This window comes from Vanacampus margaritifer, chromosome 9 (assembly GCF_051991255.1).
Source record: "Vanacampus margaritifer isolate UIUO_Vmar chromosome 9, RoL_Vmar_1.0, whole genome shotgun sequence".
Classification (NCBI taxonomy): Eukaryota; Metazoa; Chordata; class Actinopteri; order Syngnathiformes; family Syngnathidae; genus Vanacampus; species Vanacampus margaritifer.
In genome coordinates, this window is record NC_135440.1 from 11035045 (window position 1) to 11049428 (window position 14384).

Below are 14384 nucleotides of genomic sequence, written 5' to 3' on the forward strand. Positions count from 1 at the left end.
ATCTGCATACATGATACATTCCACATCTGGGGGCAGAACGGAAGGCAAATCATTAATATAAAGACTAAATAATAAGGGGCCTGTAATTGATCCTTGAGGAACACCTGTTGAAAATTTGAGAAGCTCAGATTTATAGTTATTATTGAAACACACTGAGAGTAATTGTTTAAGTAGGATTCAATCCATTTCACTGCAAAGATGGAAAAAGTTTAAATGTAAAAGCTTAGTAAGAAGAATTGAATGATTTACCGTATAAGAAAAAAAAATACTGCTCCTACTACACCACCCAAATCTAGAGATACTATAGTTTGTATCTTGATTTTTGTTACACCCCCCCCCCCAAAAAAAAAACTAAACAAAAAACAAAAACAAAACAACAACACCTTTGTCCGCAAAGACAGTGGAAGGCAGAATAGAGGAAGAGCATTAACATGCCCCAAAAAATAATTTGATGAACCAGCCAACAAGCTAGGGCTGGTTTGTGAAGAACGGTTGACATATTGCAATAGTTCATCGCTGGCAAAAGACTTGAAAGCATTGACTTGCCTTTGTCTTTTGAACTTCCCCTACACTTCTTTCTTTGTTTGGGGAAAACCTTATTTTCACCAGTGAAGGAGAATTACAACATCGCAACACGTGTATGAAGCCAATGAATAATATTTGCCACTGAACTGCATGCCAGCAAGGAGGCCATCGTCTCAAAGGTCATTGGGTGGCTTGGCACAGGTGGTAGAGTTGTTGTTTCTCAACCTTAAAATTTTGGTGTTACAATCCAAGGTGCTCACTTGTCTCGAGCTGCTAACAATTACATAGTTCAAATATAATCCAATTCACAATCACATTAAAAGTACAGCAAAATGGAAGTAAACATGTCCTGTGCATGTACAGTTGTGATATTTAATGTGTCATTAGGGAAATTAAAAGTTGGAGTCAGTGGTTTGCCTGCGTTGTGATGAGGTGTGTCTCACTGAAAAATATGTTATTGTGCACGGTTTTAGCGATTGTGTTGCTGCTGCTGACATATTTTATGTTTTGTCCCGGTTACTTACGCATGTTCGAGAGTGCTTGTGCAGGGTTCAGCTGCAGTGTGCTCCCAAAAGAAAAAGGCCACCCTGCTTCTTTGACATGGGAGGATCTGGGTGGACCTTCTTTGTTCGAGATTATGTCGTTCCAATGAAATCTCCAGGGTTTTGTCACATCCTTGTTCGGATCATATCATCTGCCGGATTCATCACAGTAACAAAAACTCTGCCCCATTTCTTTTCTGTTATGTAACCAGTGCAAGTCAGCTGTGAACATAAATCTGGATGACAGCAGTATACTGTCTGCTCCCCCATCTGTAGAAGTCATCATACGTAGATGGTTTCCCTTAGTTTTATTTTGGTCAACCTAGAGGACTGAAGTAAAGAGTATTGACTTTTTGTACGCCAAGAAATTCATTTCAATTCAATAGCCAGCGCAGTTGCCCAATTTTAATACACTAAACAGTATTTTTTTCTTTCTTTATGAGGTTAGTGAAAGCCTGGCCAAGTCTCTCCAGAGAAGAAACCGTTTTGGTCATTTTCATGTCTCACCAATAAACAAATACAGATTGACTTTCAGTATATGGACTGGTGGTTAGCAATATATCTTTAGTGGTAGTCTCAGGTTCAAATTTGTGTCAGTTTAAGCCTTTCTGTGAACATATTGTTTTACATCAAAACAGTACCTTATGTGTCTAACCCTATAAAGCCTGAACCATGAAATATATATAAGAGAAATTTTGATTCTTTGAAAATAGAGTATTTATTGGTCCCTTTGAAGAAAAAAAGAAAACAAAATCAACTTCTACATATGACTAAGGTTTGTGTCATATTTGATACAGCCGGTCACAATGCTTTAAATGAGTACATTTATAACTGTCAAAAATTTAATAATAAACAGACATATCAAACATATTAGTTTTTGTAAAAGTCAGAAAGAACATTTCCCACTATTAACTCTTTGACTGCCAGACGTTTTCAGAAAAGGGATGCCGTGGGTGCCAGCCGATTTTAAGCATTTTGACTGATCTTTCAAGGTCCATAGAAAATTATGTGTTTGGACTATGCAAACACACATACTACCAAATGAAAGATTGGACTCTCATCTTTCATCAGAAAAAAAGTTTGTTTCTACCTTATTCCGTTTTTCAGTAATCAACAATAGAAAATGGTTAGTTTCACCTCTGTTTTTTTTTCTTTCTAGGAGAGCTCAGTATTGTTCATTCGATTTGACATCATCATTGCTCTCCTTTTTTTATTTTTTATTTTAAAAAAAAAAAATATATATATATATATTTATATATATATATATATATATATATATATATATATATATATATATATATACATTTTTTTTTGTGTATGTGGGTGAGTATGTGCGTGTGCGTGCGTGCGTGCGAGGGTGTGTGCATTCATCAGTTCACCTAAAGCCTATTGAAAAAAAAAAGTCCCATACTAATAATATAATATAATAATAAATTGCCAAATGCAGAAACATCAATGTAAGTTATCACGATGTAGTGGCTCTCGCTAAGTTTCACCTCTGTTTTGAAACAAACGTCTTTTAATGTCTTTGGCACTCCTCCATAGGATTTTACTAAACGTTATTTAACGTTCCAAAACATCGCGTAAAAAGGTCTTGCCACATTCCCTCTTATGCTTTCTGATTTACACAGACGCATGAACACGCACACTTAGCTGTTCATGAATGCACAGCACATCTTAATCAAGTTAGAGTGACGAAGGAAGGAAGTGGAGGGGGAAAGAACTGAGTCACAGCTTGTTGAAGATTCACTTTCTCTGGCAAGCAGCTGCGCCCCCTCAGTTGATCGACCAGCTGACAGGACAGGAAACCACATCTGCCTTATAAATGCCTCATCACGTGCCAAGAGTTGGATCGGGGTGAAAGCGTATGTAGTGTAGAAGACAGACTATAGGAAATATTCCTTTACATAACTCCAATTTAAAACTCCTGCTATAATTTCTAGACATTTGGATCTGATTGGTTCCATTTGTGCTTTAGCCCACCCACTTTTCATGTGAGTAAAAGAATTGGGAAATCATGCAGAGGTGTCAAATCCAGGTCTAGAAAGTAAAAACAAGTCAGGTTTCCATCCAATTGTTGAATTTTTTTAAAGCAAATTTACTGAAAATGTGCAAAACAGAAATGTGACTTATGCCCGTTTCCATCTGTTCTTCTTTTGAGTATATTTAGTGGGGACTCCGCCGCTGTAGGTAGCGGTATACACCATAGAGATGGGATCCACCAGTAATTTAAAAGAAGAAGAAGAAGAAAAACAGGAAGCAACTGTTGTGCAATGACGTCGTATGAGTTTGATTTTGAAATTCTTGATAAAGTAGCGTTTTTTTTTTATTTACTTTTTTGCGAATATTGGGTGATTTTTCGAATTTCTAGAGTTTCCATTCAATTAGATTTTTGCATTTCTTGAAAATTCAAATAAAAAATGGGTGGATGGAAACCCACCTTTTGTTTGGTTTAATCACAGGTGCTTGTACTCAACTCTACTCAACCGAGCTCTCCGGGAGCTCGTTTACCTACCGGTTGAGTAGAAGCACCTGTGACTAAAGTCAAACTTTGGCAGGGTTTTTACTTTCTGGACCTGGATTTGACACCTCTGGGAAAATGTAACTGATAGGAGTTTTATGTTGCCAGGTGTGTCCAATTACATTTTTAAACAATAATTAGCCATGAATGTCTGCCCTTAGTAACTGATAGCTGACTATCTAGAGCAGTGGTGGGCAAATTCGGTCCTCGAGGGCCGGAGTCCTGCAGGTTTTGGAGGTTTCCCTGCTCTAGAGGGTCAGTCGATAATAAACAATTCGGTCATTCATGGAATTGAGGAAACACAGAACAAAATTGGCTGACTCAGGAAAAGCTTATGAGTGTTTTCATGGAGAAACTCCAAATGCAGGAGAATGTCAAGGTAGAGCAGATCCATTGCACAATGAAACTTGAGTCCAGAAGGGCCAGACCCACATCAATTGATGTAAAATAGACAGAATAAGGATTTTACAAAGGGGAAAATAGGTCCAGTATTGATATGAATGAGCGCTATATACAGAAGCCATCCATCAGAAAAGAAAAGAACTGAAGCCGAAGCTTAAAGTTGCTCATGGCAGAAGACTTTTGCCTTTTTTTGCTTCAAGACAAGCTCCATCACGATACACCACAGCAGAGATGTCGAATCCCAACAGGCAGCACAGTAGACGGAGTGATGTCCACATGACGACTGAAGAGCACAACCAGACAGACACTAAAGGAGAGGTCAACATCAGAGAACTTGACGAGGAGGATTTTTTTGCTCTGTGGAAACAGCTGTCAAAGTGGGCAGATACCCAGTGCACACATTAGAAAAAGGAATTTCAAAACCTTTACAAATGTTAAAAGACGTTTGATCCGGAATATACCTTAGATGCAGGCAATCACTTCTACAAAAACAATACGGTAATAAAAGTACTGACTGTGAGTACTAGACAAAACACACCAAAATCACCCCAGTTCACTTCCAGCTCCCGTCTGCCCTGGGATTTTTGGCCACCGGGACGTTTAAGTGGGAGATTGGACACATATGCGGCCTTTTACAACCAACAAAGCCAAATTATGCTGGCGGTCGTTGGATGTGATTATTTATCTGACCCCAATTTTACATCTGATTCCCATACAAACATCACAAACAATCTGAAATTATACAAGGGTTTCACACCATGACCGGATTCCCAAACATAATCAGATACATCAATTATATCCATCACACAATGAATCCAGCTACGTTAACAGGAAAGGATTTCATTCAATCAATGCCGGATGCCCCTTTAAGAAATGATTGTCGATGAGCAGATAGATGATTTTCCTGGTTGACTTGCTTGTACAGACGAAGGAAGAAGGATGCTGTGGATGCCCCCCATCTGGGCTAGTTTAGAATTGTGTTGGTTTAGTTATGGTTTCATACCATCCCCCTGATGAAAGACATACAATGTTGGTATTTTTGCATGCTTAAACACACATGCATACACACACCGAAACGCGTACACAGCGGATGCATGCAATAACCTCTTGCTGCTTCCTTAGCAGGGCCCATTAAATTCTCAGGTGTGAAAACATTTCCCATCCTGATTCAGAGAGTTTCAGCACCAGCTGTCTCAGTGGACGTGGAACACGGATCAGGAAGAACAGCCCCCTCCCATTTTACCCCCTCTAACCTTTTTGCAGATGGTCAAGCTATTGCTACATCACGGTTCTTTAGATTAAACTGTAACACAGGCCTTCAAACACAATGGGTGAATATTTAAAAGCAGACACATGTGATTGGTGGCGATTTCACAATGATTACAGGGGGCCGCTTTTTATTGACGTTTGTAACATTCGTCAAACACCAACATTTTAGTCAAATAAATATAGTACTCATAATATATGTATTTACTATTAGTGAAAGAGGCAAAAAAATAGGGAGTCTGTAATGAGTGTTTCAAGAAGACTTGTTTACGTAAAACATGACATAGGTCTATACATAAAATCACCCCCCCAAAAAAAGAAAACAAATGACATATAAGTTTAAAGAAAGCCTTATATCTCCCAATATAGCATTTTCCCTTAAAATTTCCTGAAATTAATGGCAATTTTATATTCATCTAATTTCCAATTTCTAGTTACTTCCTGATGGTAAAACAGCTACAAGAGGGCATTCGATCGTCGCAAGTACTTTGAAATAAGGCCTGATATCGGCCCAATATCAAAATATCGGTACTTGTCCATCTCTAATCTAAACTTAAAACTAATACAAATTAAACTAAAACAAAAAAATTTTAAACAAATGAGGACTAACAAGCTCACTTGAAAAAAACTAATTAAAATGAAATAAATTTGTAAAACACAAGTCGAAACAAAATGAATGCAAAACACAAAGCTTTTCTAAGCGTGGTTGGAGTGAGCTTTTCTGGGCATCAGCCTGTGTTAAATTTAGTTGAACTGTAAGTGTAAGGTGACAGCAATTCACAAAGTACAAAAGAATCAAAGAACAATGCTCTCCACTTTACACTCCAAACATTGACATACCAAGCAGGCCAAGATCATTTTGCCCTTCCACTCTAAAAATAAATAAATAACCATTCACTATAACCGCTCGCCCTTCCATTTGAGTTAATGGCAAACTCATAGCTGAAAAAGGAAATCAATACTTTGATGAGTTAAAGCTCAACCACGGTAATGTTGAACATGGTGTGACATGAATAAACTTTACTGTTACTGTCAAGGTTGAAACTTTTCTACCACTTTCCCCTAAGAAAAACAAAAAACAAAATCATATATGTCCCATATTACTGAAAACACTGGTTCTCAACCCCGGTCCTCGAGTACCCTTATCCAGCTTGTTTTCCATGTCTCCCATTGCCAACACAGCTGAGGATCGTTATCAGGCTTCATGCAGAGCTTGTTAATTAGTCGGTCATTTAAAACACCTGTGTAGGCTGTGGGAGGCATGGAAAACAGGCTGGATGGGGGTAGTCGAGGACCACGGTTGAAAAACATTGACTTAAAACAACACGACTGAAGAGCACACGTGTAAGAATGGTAAATTAGCATAATACGTTCACTTACCAGATTTCCTTGGCACAAAACTGTGATCTTAAAAAGTTTTGTGCGTTGTCCAAGTTGAACTATATGAGGCTTTTGTTTTCCTTTTTTGGAGAAAAAAAACATGTTTGATAAATCTGTACAGAATTACGTTGGCCTACGGTGTGTTTCTTGACTAGAGTGACAACAGTTAACCAAATTTACTAATAATTACTTCATAACATGATTGTATAGACAACTAAACAACGAAAAACAGATGCCACAGAATGCAAAAGCAGTCTAGTCTCTCTTTTTAGTTCCGATGGCATGCCAGTGCTATAGTGAGCACTTACCAACAACTTTTAAAACACAAATTGTACCAAACTATCTGATGAAAATGAAATCTCGAGTATAGTAAGAAAGTAATTTGTCAGAAGCAACAATACTGTACTGTACTGTACCTTCTAACGTCGTGGTTGATTTTATTACTATGAAACTCAATAAATATGACTTAGATTCAAATGTTTCCGTCTTCTTCCCGCTCGCTGATTTTGATACGTGGCACTCCAAAAAAAAATCTAATCTTTTTTTTAAATTTAATTATCAGCAAAACCAATGTCACTGAAAAGAGCTTGAAGTTGTTTAGTTTAGTTTTTTTGCTCAATAAGTTGTGACAATTTATTATTATTATTATTATTATTATTATTATTATTATTATTATTATTATTATTATTATTATTATTATTAAATTACTTCATAAAGTGGGCAAAAAATGACCCCCTGTTTTAAACAAAACAATGTATCAGGACAACATTCCTGTGATAAATTTTTAAGAAAAGGAATTAGAGACTTTGAGAACTCACAGGAGGACTCCTTAACGTAGATCCAATTATAAAGAGGAATCACCGATTTCACAAGCTATTTGGCTACCGGACTCCTACACCATCACTATCAACAGACGACGGGTGTTGTCCCTGTAGGACGGAAACTCCGGCCATCGAGCGACATCAGCCTTGGGGGCTCGAAAAAACGGTCAGGCAAACGGAGCAGTGAAAGTTAAGTGTATAATGAAGACGCCATCATGGAAAATACAGTATTATCAACAATAAATACGGTATGATAAAACGTTTTTGCCATCGTACCATTTTCGTCGGTATTGTACAAATTGGATGTTACTTTGTCAGCATGTCCTCAAGTACCTCAAAATTAGTTGAAATTTGTCAATATAAAAAAGCAAGCTACCTTTTAGCACTTTTTGGGAGTTTAAAAAAAGGCGAAAGAGGGGATTCCCCTATATGTCATACCTAAATATTGACAGACAAACTCCATTTATAACCAGCCAGAGCGCATTTTTTCAAACTGACCTGGCATGATGTGATCGCACAAAAATGCCATTGCGAATATGGGCGGGACTGGCGCCACTGTCAAATACCTACATTGTGTTGCAGAGGCGGCGTGTGTAGAGTCTTGGGAAATCGGGGTCTACTGTATATTGATGCTCTTGGACCATATGTTCCTTGTCTGTCGCCCTACCCTTACAGTTTACAGAGAATTGTGGCGCATGAATGTGCAAATCTAGGAGTAAGGGACGAGAGTCGTCCGGGGTCATGAGGGGGAATATTGGCATTGGCCCTGACTCCAACCAGTGAACATATGCAGGCCTTAAAAAGGTCGAAGAAAAGTGGATGTGTTTTAAATGCTCCTTCATAAAAGCTGTGTAAGTGATGAACAGTGATGGGCAGTAACTAGTTACTGTAACTTAGTTACTTTTTACAATAACTAATATTCTAACGCTTTTTTTTTTTTTAAATACAGTAACTCAGTTACAGTTACAATCTGGTGCGTTAGTCAGTTAATTGATAAATTATTTAATTTAATGATTTAATTGTGCGACACTCATGTTTATAAGCAGTTCAGAATTAAATAATTAATGGATGACTGCTGTGTACTGTACAACTTCCTGTTTACAATGGATGTGGATCCAAATAAATAAATAAATAACATTAACAAAAACATAACATGTAATAACATAACATAACATAAACATAATTTAGCACTGGCATGCTAACGAAGAAGACGCATTGTGGGCGGGTATCGGATTCGGCAGTCATGGAGTTTTTGGACATGGAAATATGCTCATTCCTTTACTTTAGTTGAGCATAAAAGAACAGTGTATGCTCTTTTTTTAAAGTAACTTAAGAGTTACTCTTAATAGTAACGCATTACTTTTTTTTTATTTTTTAGAAATCATCAGAATAATTGAGTTACTTTTAAAATGAAGTAACTGTAACTACTTACTATTTTTTAGTAACGAGCACAACACTGGTGATGAATAAGTGTGTTGTGGTGGAATTAAAGAAATAATTTCAGCAGCAAAAATGTTATATTTTGTCCAGAATGAATTTGGTAACTTCATTATTTTTCATGTACAATTAATATCTTAAAATACAAATTTAAAAAAAATTGTTTTTAGAGATATCAATTGTACAAGAAAAATAATGAAGTTATAAAAAATACATGAAAAATAATTACCAAAGTTACCAAATTCATTCTGGACAAAATATAACATTTTTGCTGCTGAAAATGGCTCAATGAGTCAATTATTTATTTAATTCCACCACAACACACTTATTCATCACCAGTGTTGTGCTCGTTACTAAAAAATTAGTAACTAGTTACAGTTACTAGTTACTTCATTTTAAAAGTAACTCAACTATTCTGATGATTACTTCTACTACAAAAAAGTAATGCGTTACTATTAAGAGATGATGTTATCTTCTGTCGACAGCAAGTGGAAACATTTGTATTTTAAGGTATTAATTGTGCATGAAAAATAATGAAGTTACCAAATTCATTCTGGACAAAATAGTACATTTTTGCTGCTGAAAATGGCTCAATGAGTCAATTATTTCTTTAGGGGTTAAAGGAGTTCGAACTATTCAGGTTCAGTTCTATGTTTCTGGCCTTAGAGAGATGGTGTTCACCCTGGATTGGATAGATCCCTCAGTTGATTCCAAACAGTCGAAAGGTAAATAAACACTCACACACAACGATGAAAGAATCCTTGAATGAGTCATTCTCAAATTTAGACAAGGTCCAACTGTTAGATCCAAACACGAATCGGGTTTTTTTTCCACAGCTCTGGAAAACAACTCCATTAGTTAACTCTTTTACTGCCAAAAACGTTAAATGACGTTTAGTAAAAACCTACGGAGGGCCACCAAGGACGTTAAAAGATGTTCTCCAATTTTTTTTATTTTTTTGGGGGAAACGGGTGGAGGAAAGCCTTGGCCAGCTGTGGTGAAAGTTTCAAGCAGATCTAGTTAGCCTAATGACTATTTTTGGCCCCTAGATGGCAGCGATGACCCTCTTTTGACAAGATTGGGTAGGCGTCAGTAGAAGACGTGAGGCGGAGCTAGAGGGGACAATGGCTGGGGAAGGGAAGAGAACATGGCGACCGGTTGCAAGCAGCTCACGCTTGAGCATTTTTTCAAAGACGAAAAGCCTCGACCAGTGCTAAAGAGCACAGTGATGACGACGATGATCATCATCGATGATGATGATAGTGACTCCGAGGTTGGAAGCGTTGACGCGGCAGTAGAAGACGTGAGGCGGAGCGAGATGGCTGAGGAAGCGAACAATGGCGACCGGTTGCAAGCAGCTCATCGACCAATGCTAAAGAGCACAGTGATGACGACGATGAGGATGATGGTGGCTCCGAGGTTGACGCCGAAGTTGGAAGCGTTGATGCCGAAGTTAGAAGCGTTGACGCGGCGGCTATGACCACGTCATAAAGCCTCACCGGCTCGCGATGCTAACACCGGAAAAAACGCGGAGCACAACCGAGCACTTCTGCACAGGCGGACGTTCAATCGGACGATGAAGAGTACCCCGAGTCCAATGCATATTCATCGGAGTGGGTACAGTCTGCTACTTGCTATTCCCTAGAAAAAAAGGCCGTCAAGAAAGTGTAACGTCTGCACGCGAAAGGGCCAATCGCAGTGAAACGAATCTGTTGTGCAAATCCTGCTCCGTCTCCTTGCACGCAGGGGAGCGTTACAAAAAGAAAAACTGTATTTGAAACATCCACATAATTGTAAATAGTACCACAGTTTCACACATTTGTAAATAGTTTGCGAAATTGTTTTGTCAAATTGTTACACTGTTGAATGTAAATAAACGTATTTTGCAATCTAAAAACACTTTTTCATTGTTGGTGATAGTGTTTTACAGAAGTAAAGCACTATTTAGGTGTTTGTGGCATCATTCATGGACAAAAAGAAGTGTACAATTCACTAGAGTGCATGAAATAACATCGTTTCACAAAAAGCTTGTTTTCTCCGTTTTTTGTTTCAAAACAGAGCATTTCGGTGAAACTAACCATTTTCTATTGTTGATTACTGAAAAACGGAATAATATTTCTGATGAAAGATGAGAGTTCAATCTTTCATTTGGTAGTATATGTGTTTCCATAGTCCAAACACAACATTTTCTGTGGACCTTGAAAGATCAGTCAAAATGCTTAAATCGGCTGCCACTGGCGGCATCCCTTTTCTGAAAACGTCTGGCAGTCAAAGAGTTAATATCTGTCAGACATAAAGTGATGACTAACATGTCTCAGCGTAAACAGAAAATCACTTGAACGTCTGTCAGCTTGTCAAATGAGCATACGCATGAACAGGCATGCACGAATGCGCACCCGCCTACACACGTGACTTAGTGCACGCAGACACCAAATGACGCACCATTTTCTTTGGCAGTGAGTCACATGTTTTTCCTTTTCGCGAAACGTAAACCAGTCATAAAAAGACCGGTCATGGGGTTGCCCCATGCCGCTTGAGCATGTGCCAAGCTAAAGCATGTCTGAAGTTTTGGCATCCACACGTCGTAGCTCCTGTCTGATTCTCACTTTATTTGACCAGTTGTGATTTCTCAGCTGGAGTGGCCATTTTTGCAGCAGCTGGGTCACGTCTTTCTTGATGTGACATATTACTGACCTATATGTCAGTAATACTAGTTAGGGGGAGGATTTCTTCTCATATTAACAGTCAGAAGCTCTTGCTTCACCAAGGGAAGTGCTCATGCAGATGTGCAGAAATAATGTTATTGTTGGAACGCTAGACAAGGCAAGGCAACTTTATTAATTGTATAGCACGTTTCAAAGACCTAAAATATTTGGAAACAAAATCAACAGGGAATACAATAAATTCAAAGCCTCCTTCTTCAAGTGTTGACCAAAATCTTCAAGGAACAGTTGTTCAAAAGGATGATCTGACGGGATTTTGCATAATGATTTCCACCAATTATTGAAAATTGGTTGCCAAAAAAGGATTCTGAAATTAGATTTGATCACATGATCCAATTTGGTTTTAATTTGGATCAAAGCCTCAGTCTGAAAAGTTTGGATATTCTAGGCAACAAGCAAAGAGCCTTCTAACAATATTTCTTTACATATTCATCCATGTTAGCTTTTTGATTTTAAGAGTTAATAGCAAAAACTTGTTTTTTAACAGTAAGCGGACAAATGTGATTGCCAAATACATATGTGGTTGTATCTTTGAGTTCATTGATAAAGTCATTTTAATAATAATAATCATAATAATGCATCACATTTATACTGTATCGCGCTTTTCTAGACACTCAAAGACGCTTTACAATGGAATGGTAAACTACTTAAGTAGCCAAAGCTGTCCTGGGGCAGGCTGACAGACGCGTGGCTGCCAGTGTGGGCCTCTGACCACCACCAAACATTCGCACCATTCACACACCGTTGCACTGGAGGCAATGTGTATGAAGTGTCTTGGGGAGAGCGGGGATCGAACAGCCCACCTTCTCTGGTTACTGAAAGACTGTCTCTACACCCTCAGCTCAATTTTAGAGTAATTAATGGCGTTACGGTTAAGAAGACTGTGAAACATGAGTCATAGAGTGGTGTTGAGGTAATTTTCTGCCACTAAGTGGCATTAGCGTTTCATGTTGGGCATTGGCGACCGGATCAGTACATTTTTCTTTTCAAATTCAGAACAATTGGTATTTGGAACATGAAGCAACTCAGGGACTCCAGGACCTTTTTTGTTCAATGCAAATTACAAGTAGTCACCTGTCCTTAATTTTAGGCCTTAGTTTTCGCAAATACCATTTAATGACTTTTACTTCTTTTCAAATACTCACAATCAATAAGTCAACTTGTCAACTAATCGGTTCAACCCTAATGGGCGACGTTGCTCGCTCTCAATTTATTTCCTATGGAAGCAGGGCGACAAGGCGAAAATCGCCTCCCCCCCCCCCCCCCTCTGCGACACGCTGCATTCGTGCATGTGAAAAATCGCGCGCGTATCTAGAAAGTTAAAACATGTTCAACTTTTGTCGCTGTCGCTGGGGCTTCAACCATTCAGCGAAGACTTCATTGATGAGCCAATGAACACAGGGCTGTCCAGCAAAATGGAGGAGATAATTTAAGCAGCGTTTATCATTTGAAAAAAATAAATAAATAATAAACTATCATTTTTTTTACGATACTTCACGCAATCATTTCCGTGACGTCAACAAAAAGGCCGGTGCATGAGAGCTTGTTGGTACAGGGTTAATTTGTCCGGTAAGTTTTCTTTGCCGTTTTTGTAACAGTTAATAATGATAATAATAAATAATCATAATGATAGGAAATGGATGGATCTTCATACTGGAATTATGTACTGTAGTGAAACTTCTGTGTTTACATTACAATGAAAACGTTTAGATTCCCTCCAATTTTAATAGCCGATCAAATCTATTGTAACACGAGAGTTATGTATGTTTCTGCCGCCATTGCGGCTGCTTATCGCGTCCCGTGTGTTGAGACCTGCGAGGCGACGAGGTACGTATTTCGCTGTCATTTGTCGCCACCCGTGTGTCCAGCCCATTAGTCAACACAAATCTGAAAGTATCCATTCATCGCAGCAGCCAAGACGTCTGTCACCAAAGAGCAACATTTTTGTCATTTGGCAGTCGTTCCTTGCCCACTTGAGCAGCAGCATAAAAAGCAGAAGAAAGGAGGAAGGCAGGGAAAAAAAGCTACAGTCCATTGTTGCTGAAGAATGCCTTTGAGGACCCATTCCAGCATGTTTCCGGGGCCTCCTAGTGATGGGGCCCTCCTTTCCCCCCAATGATGCCACTCCTGGGAGAATTGCATATGTTAGTTCTCCTCACATGCTCCCACTTTTTGCTGTGCAAAATCACATCAAATCAAAACCTAATTTGATACTAATCCATCTAATTAAGGAGCCAGATCCAAAAGTCAAAGTTGACTTTGATCTGCTGGAGGGAAGGAGTGGAAAGATTCCAGCTCCTTAAGCTTATTAGGTACCATTGACAGAAAGCAGAGCTTTTATGCCCCCCCCCCCCCCAATTTTACTTATTTTTCCTCATTCTTTCAATCTCTACCACTTTGCTGGGGAAGGGATTGACCAATGGAGCCTCTGTTAGCAACTTCAAAATCAAAACAAATGATATACAGTATGTATACTAATGTATATAATAGAGTCATTCATGGATCAACAGTGGCTAAAAATGTACATCAATACCCCGTGGCATGATGAAGGTGAACGGAAATCATACACTTCAGACTTAAAAACAAATCTGAAAAATTACAAATAAACAATGTTTACTTACTGGACTTTTAAACGTATTGGTATAATACAGGCCAAATGATAATTATTATTTTTTTAATTAACGTACATTAGAACGTACTTGCAAATAGGTTACAACGTACATAAATACCCCTGGGCGTTATTATAGTTTGATTAAATTCTTGTAAT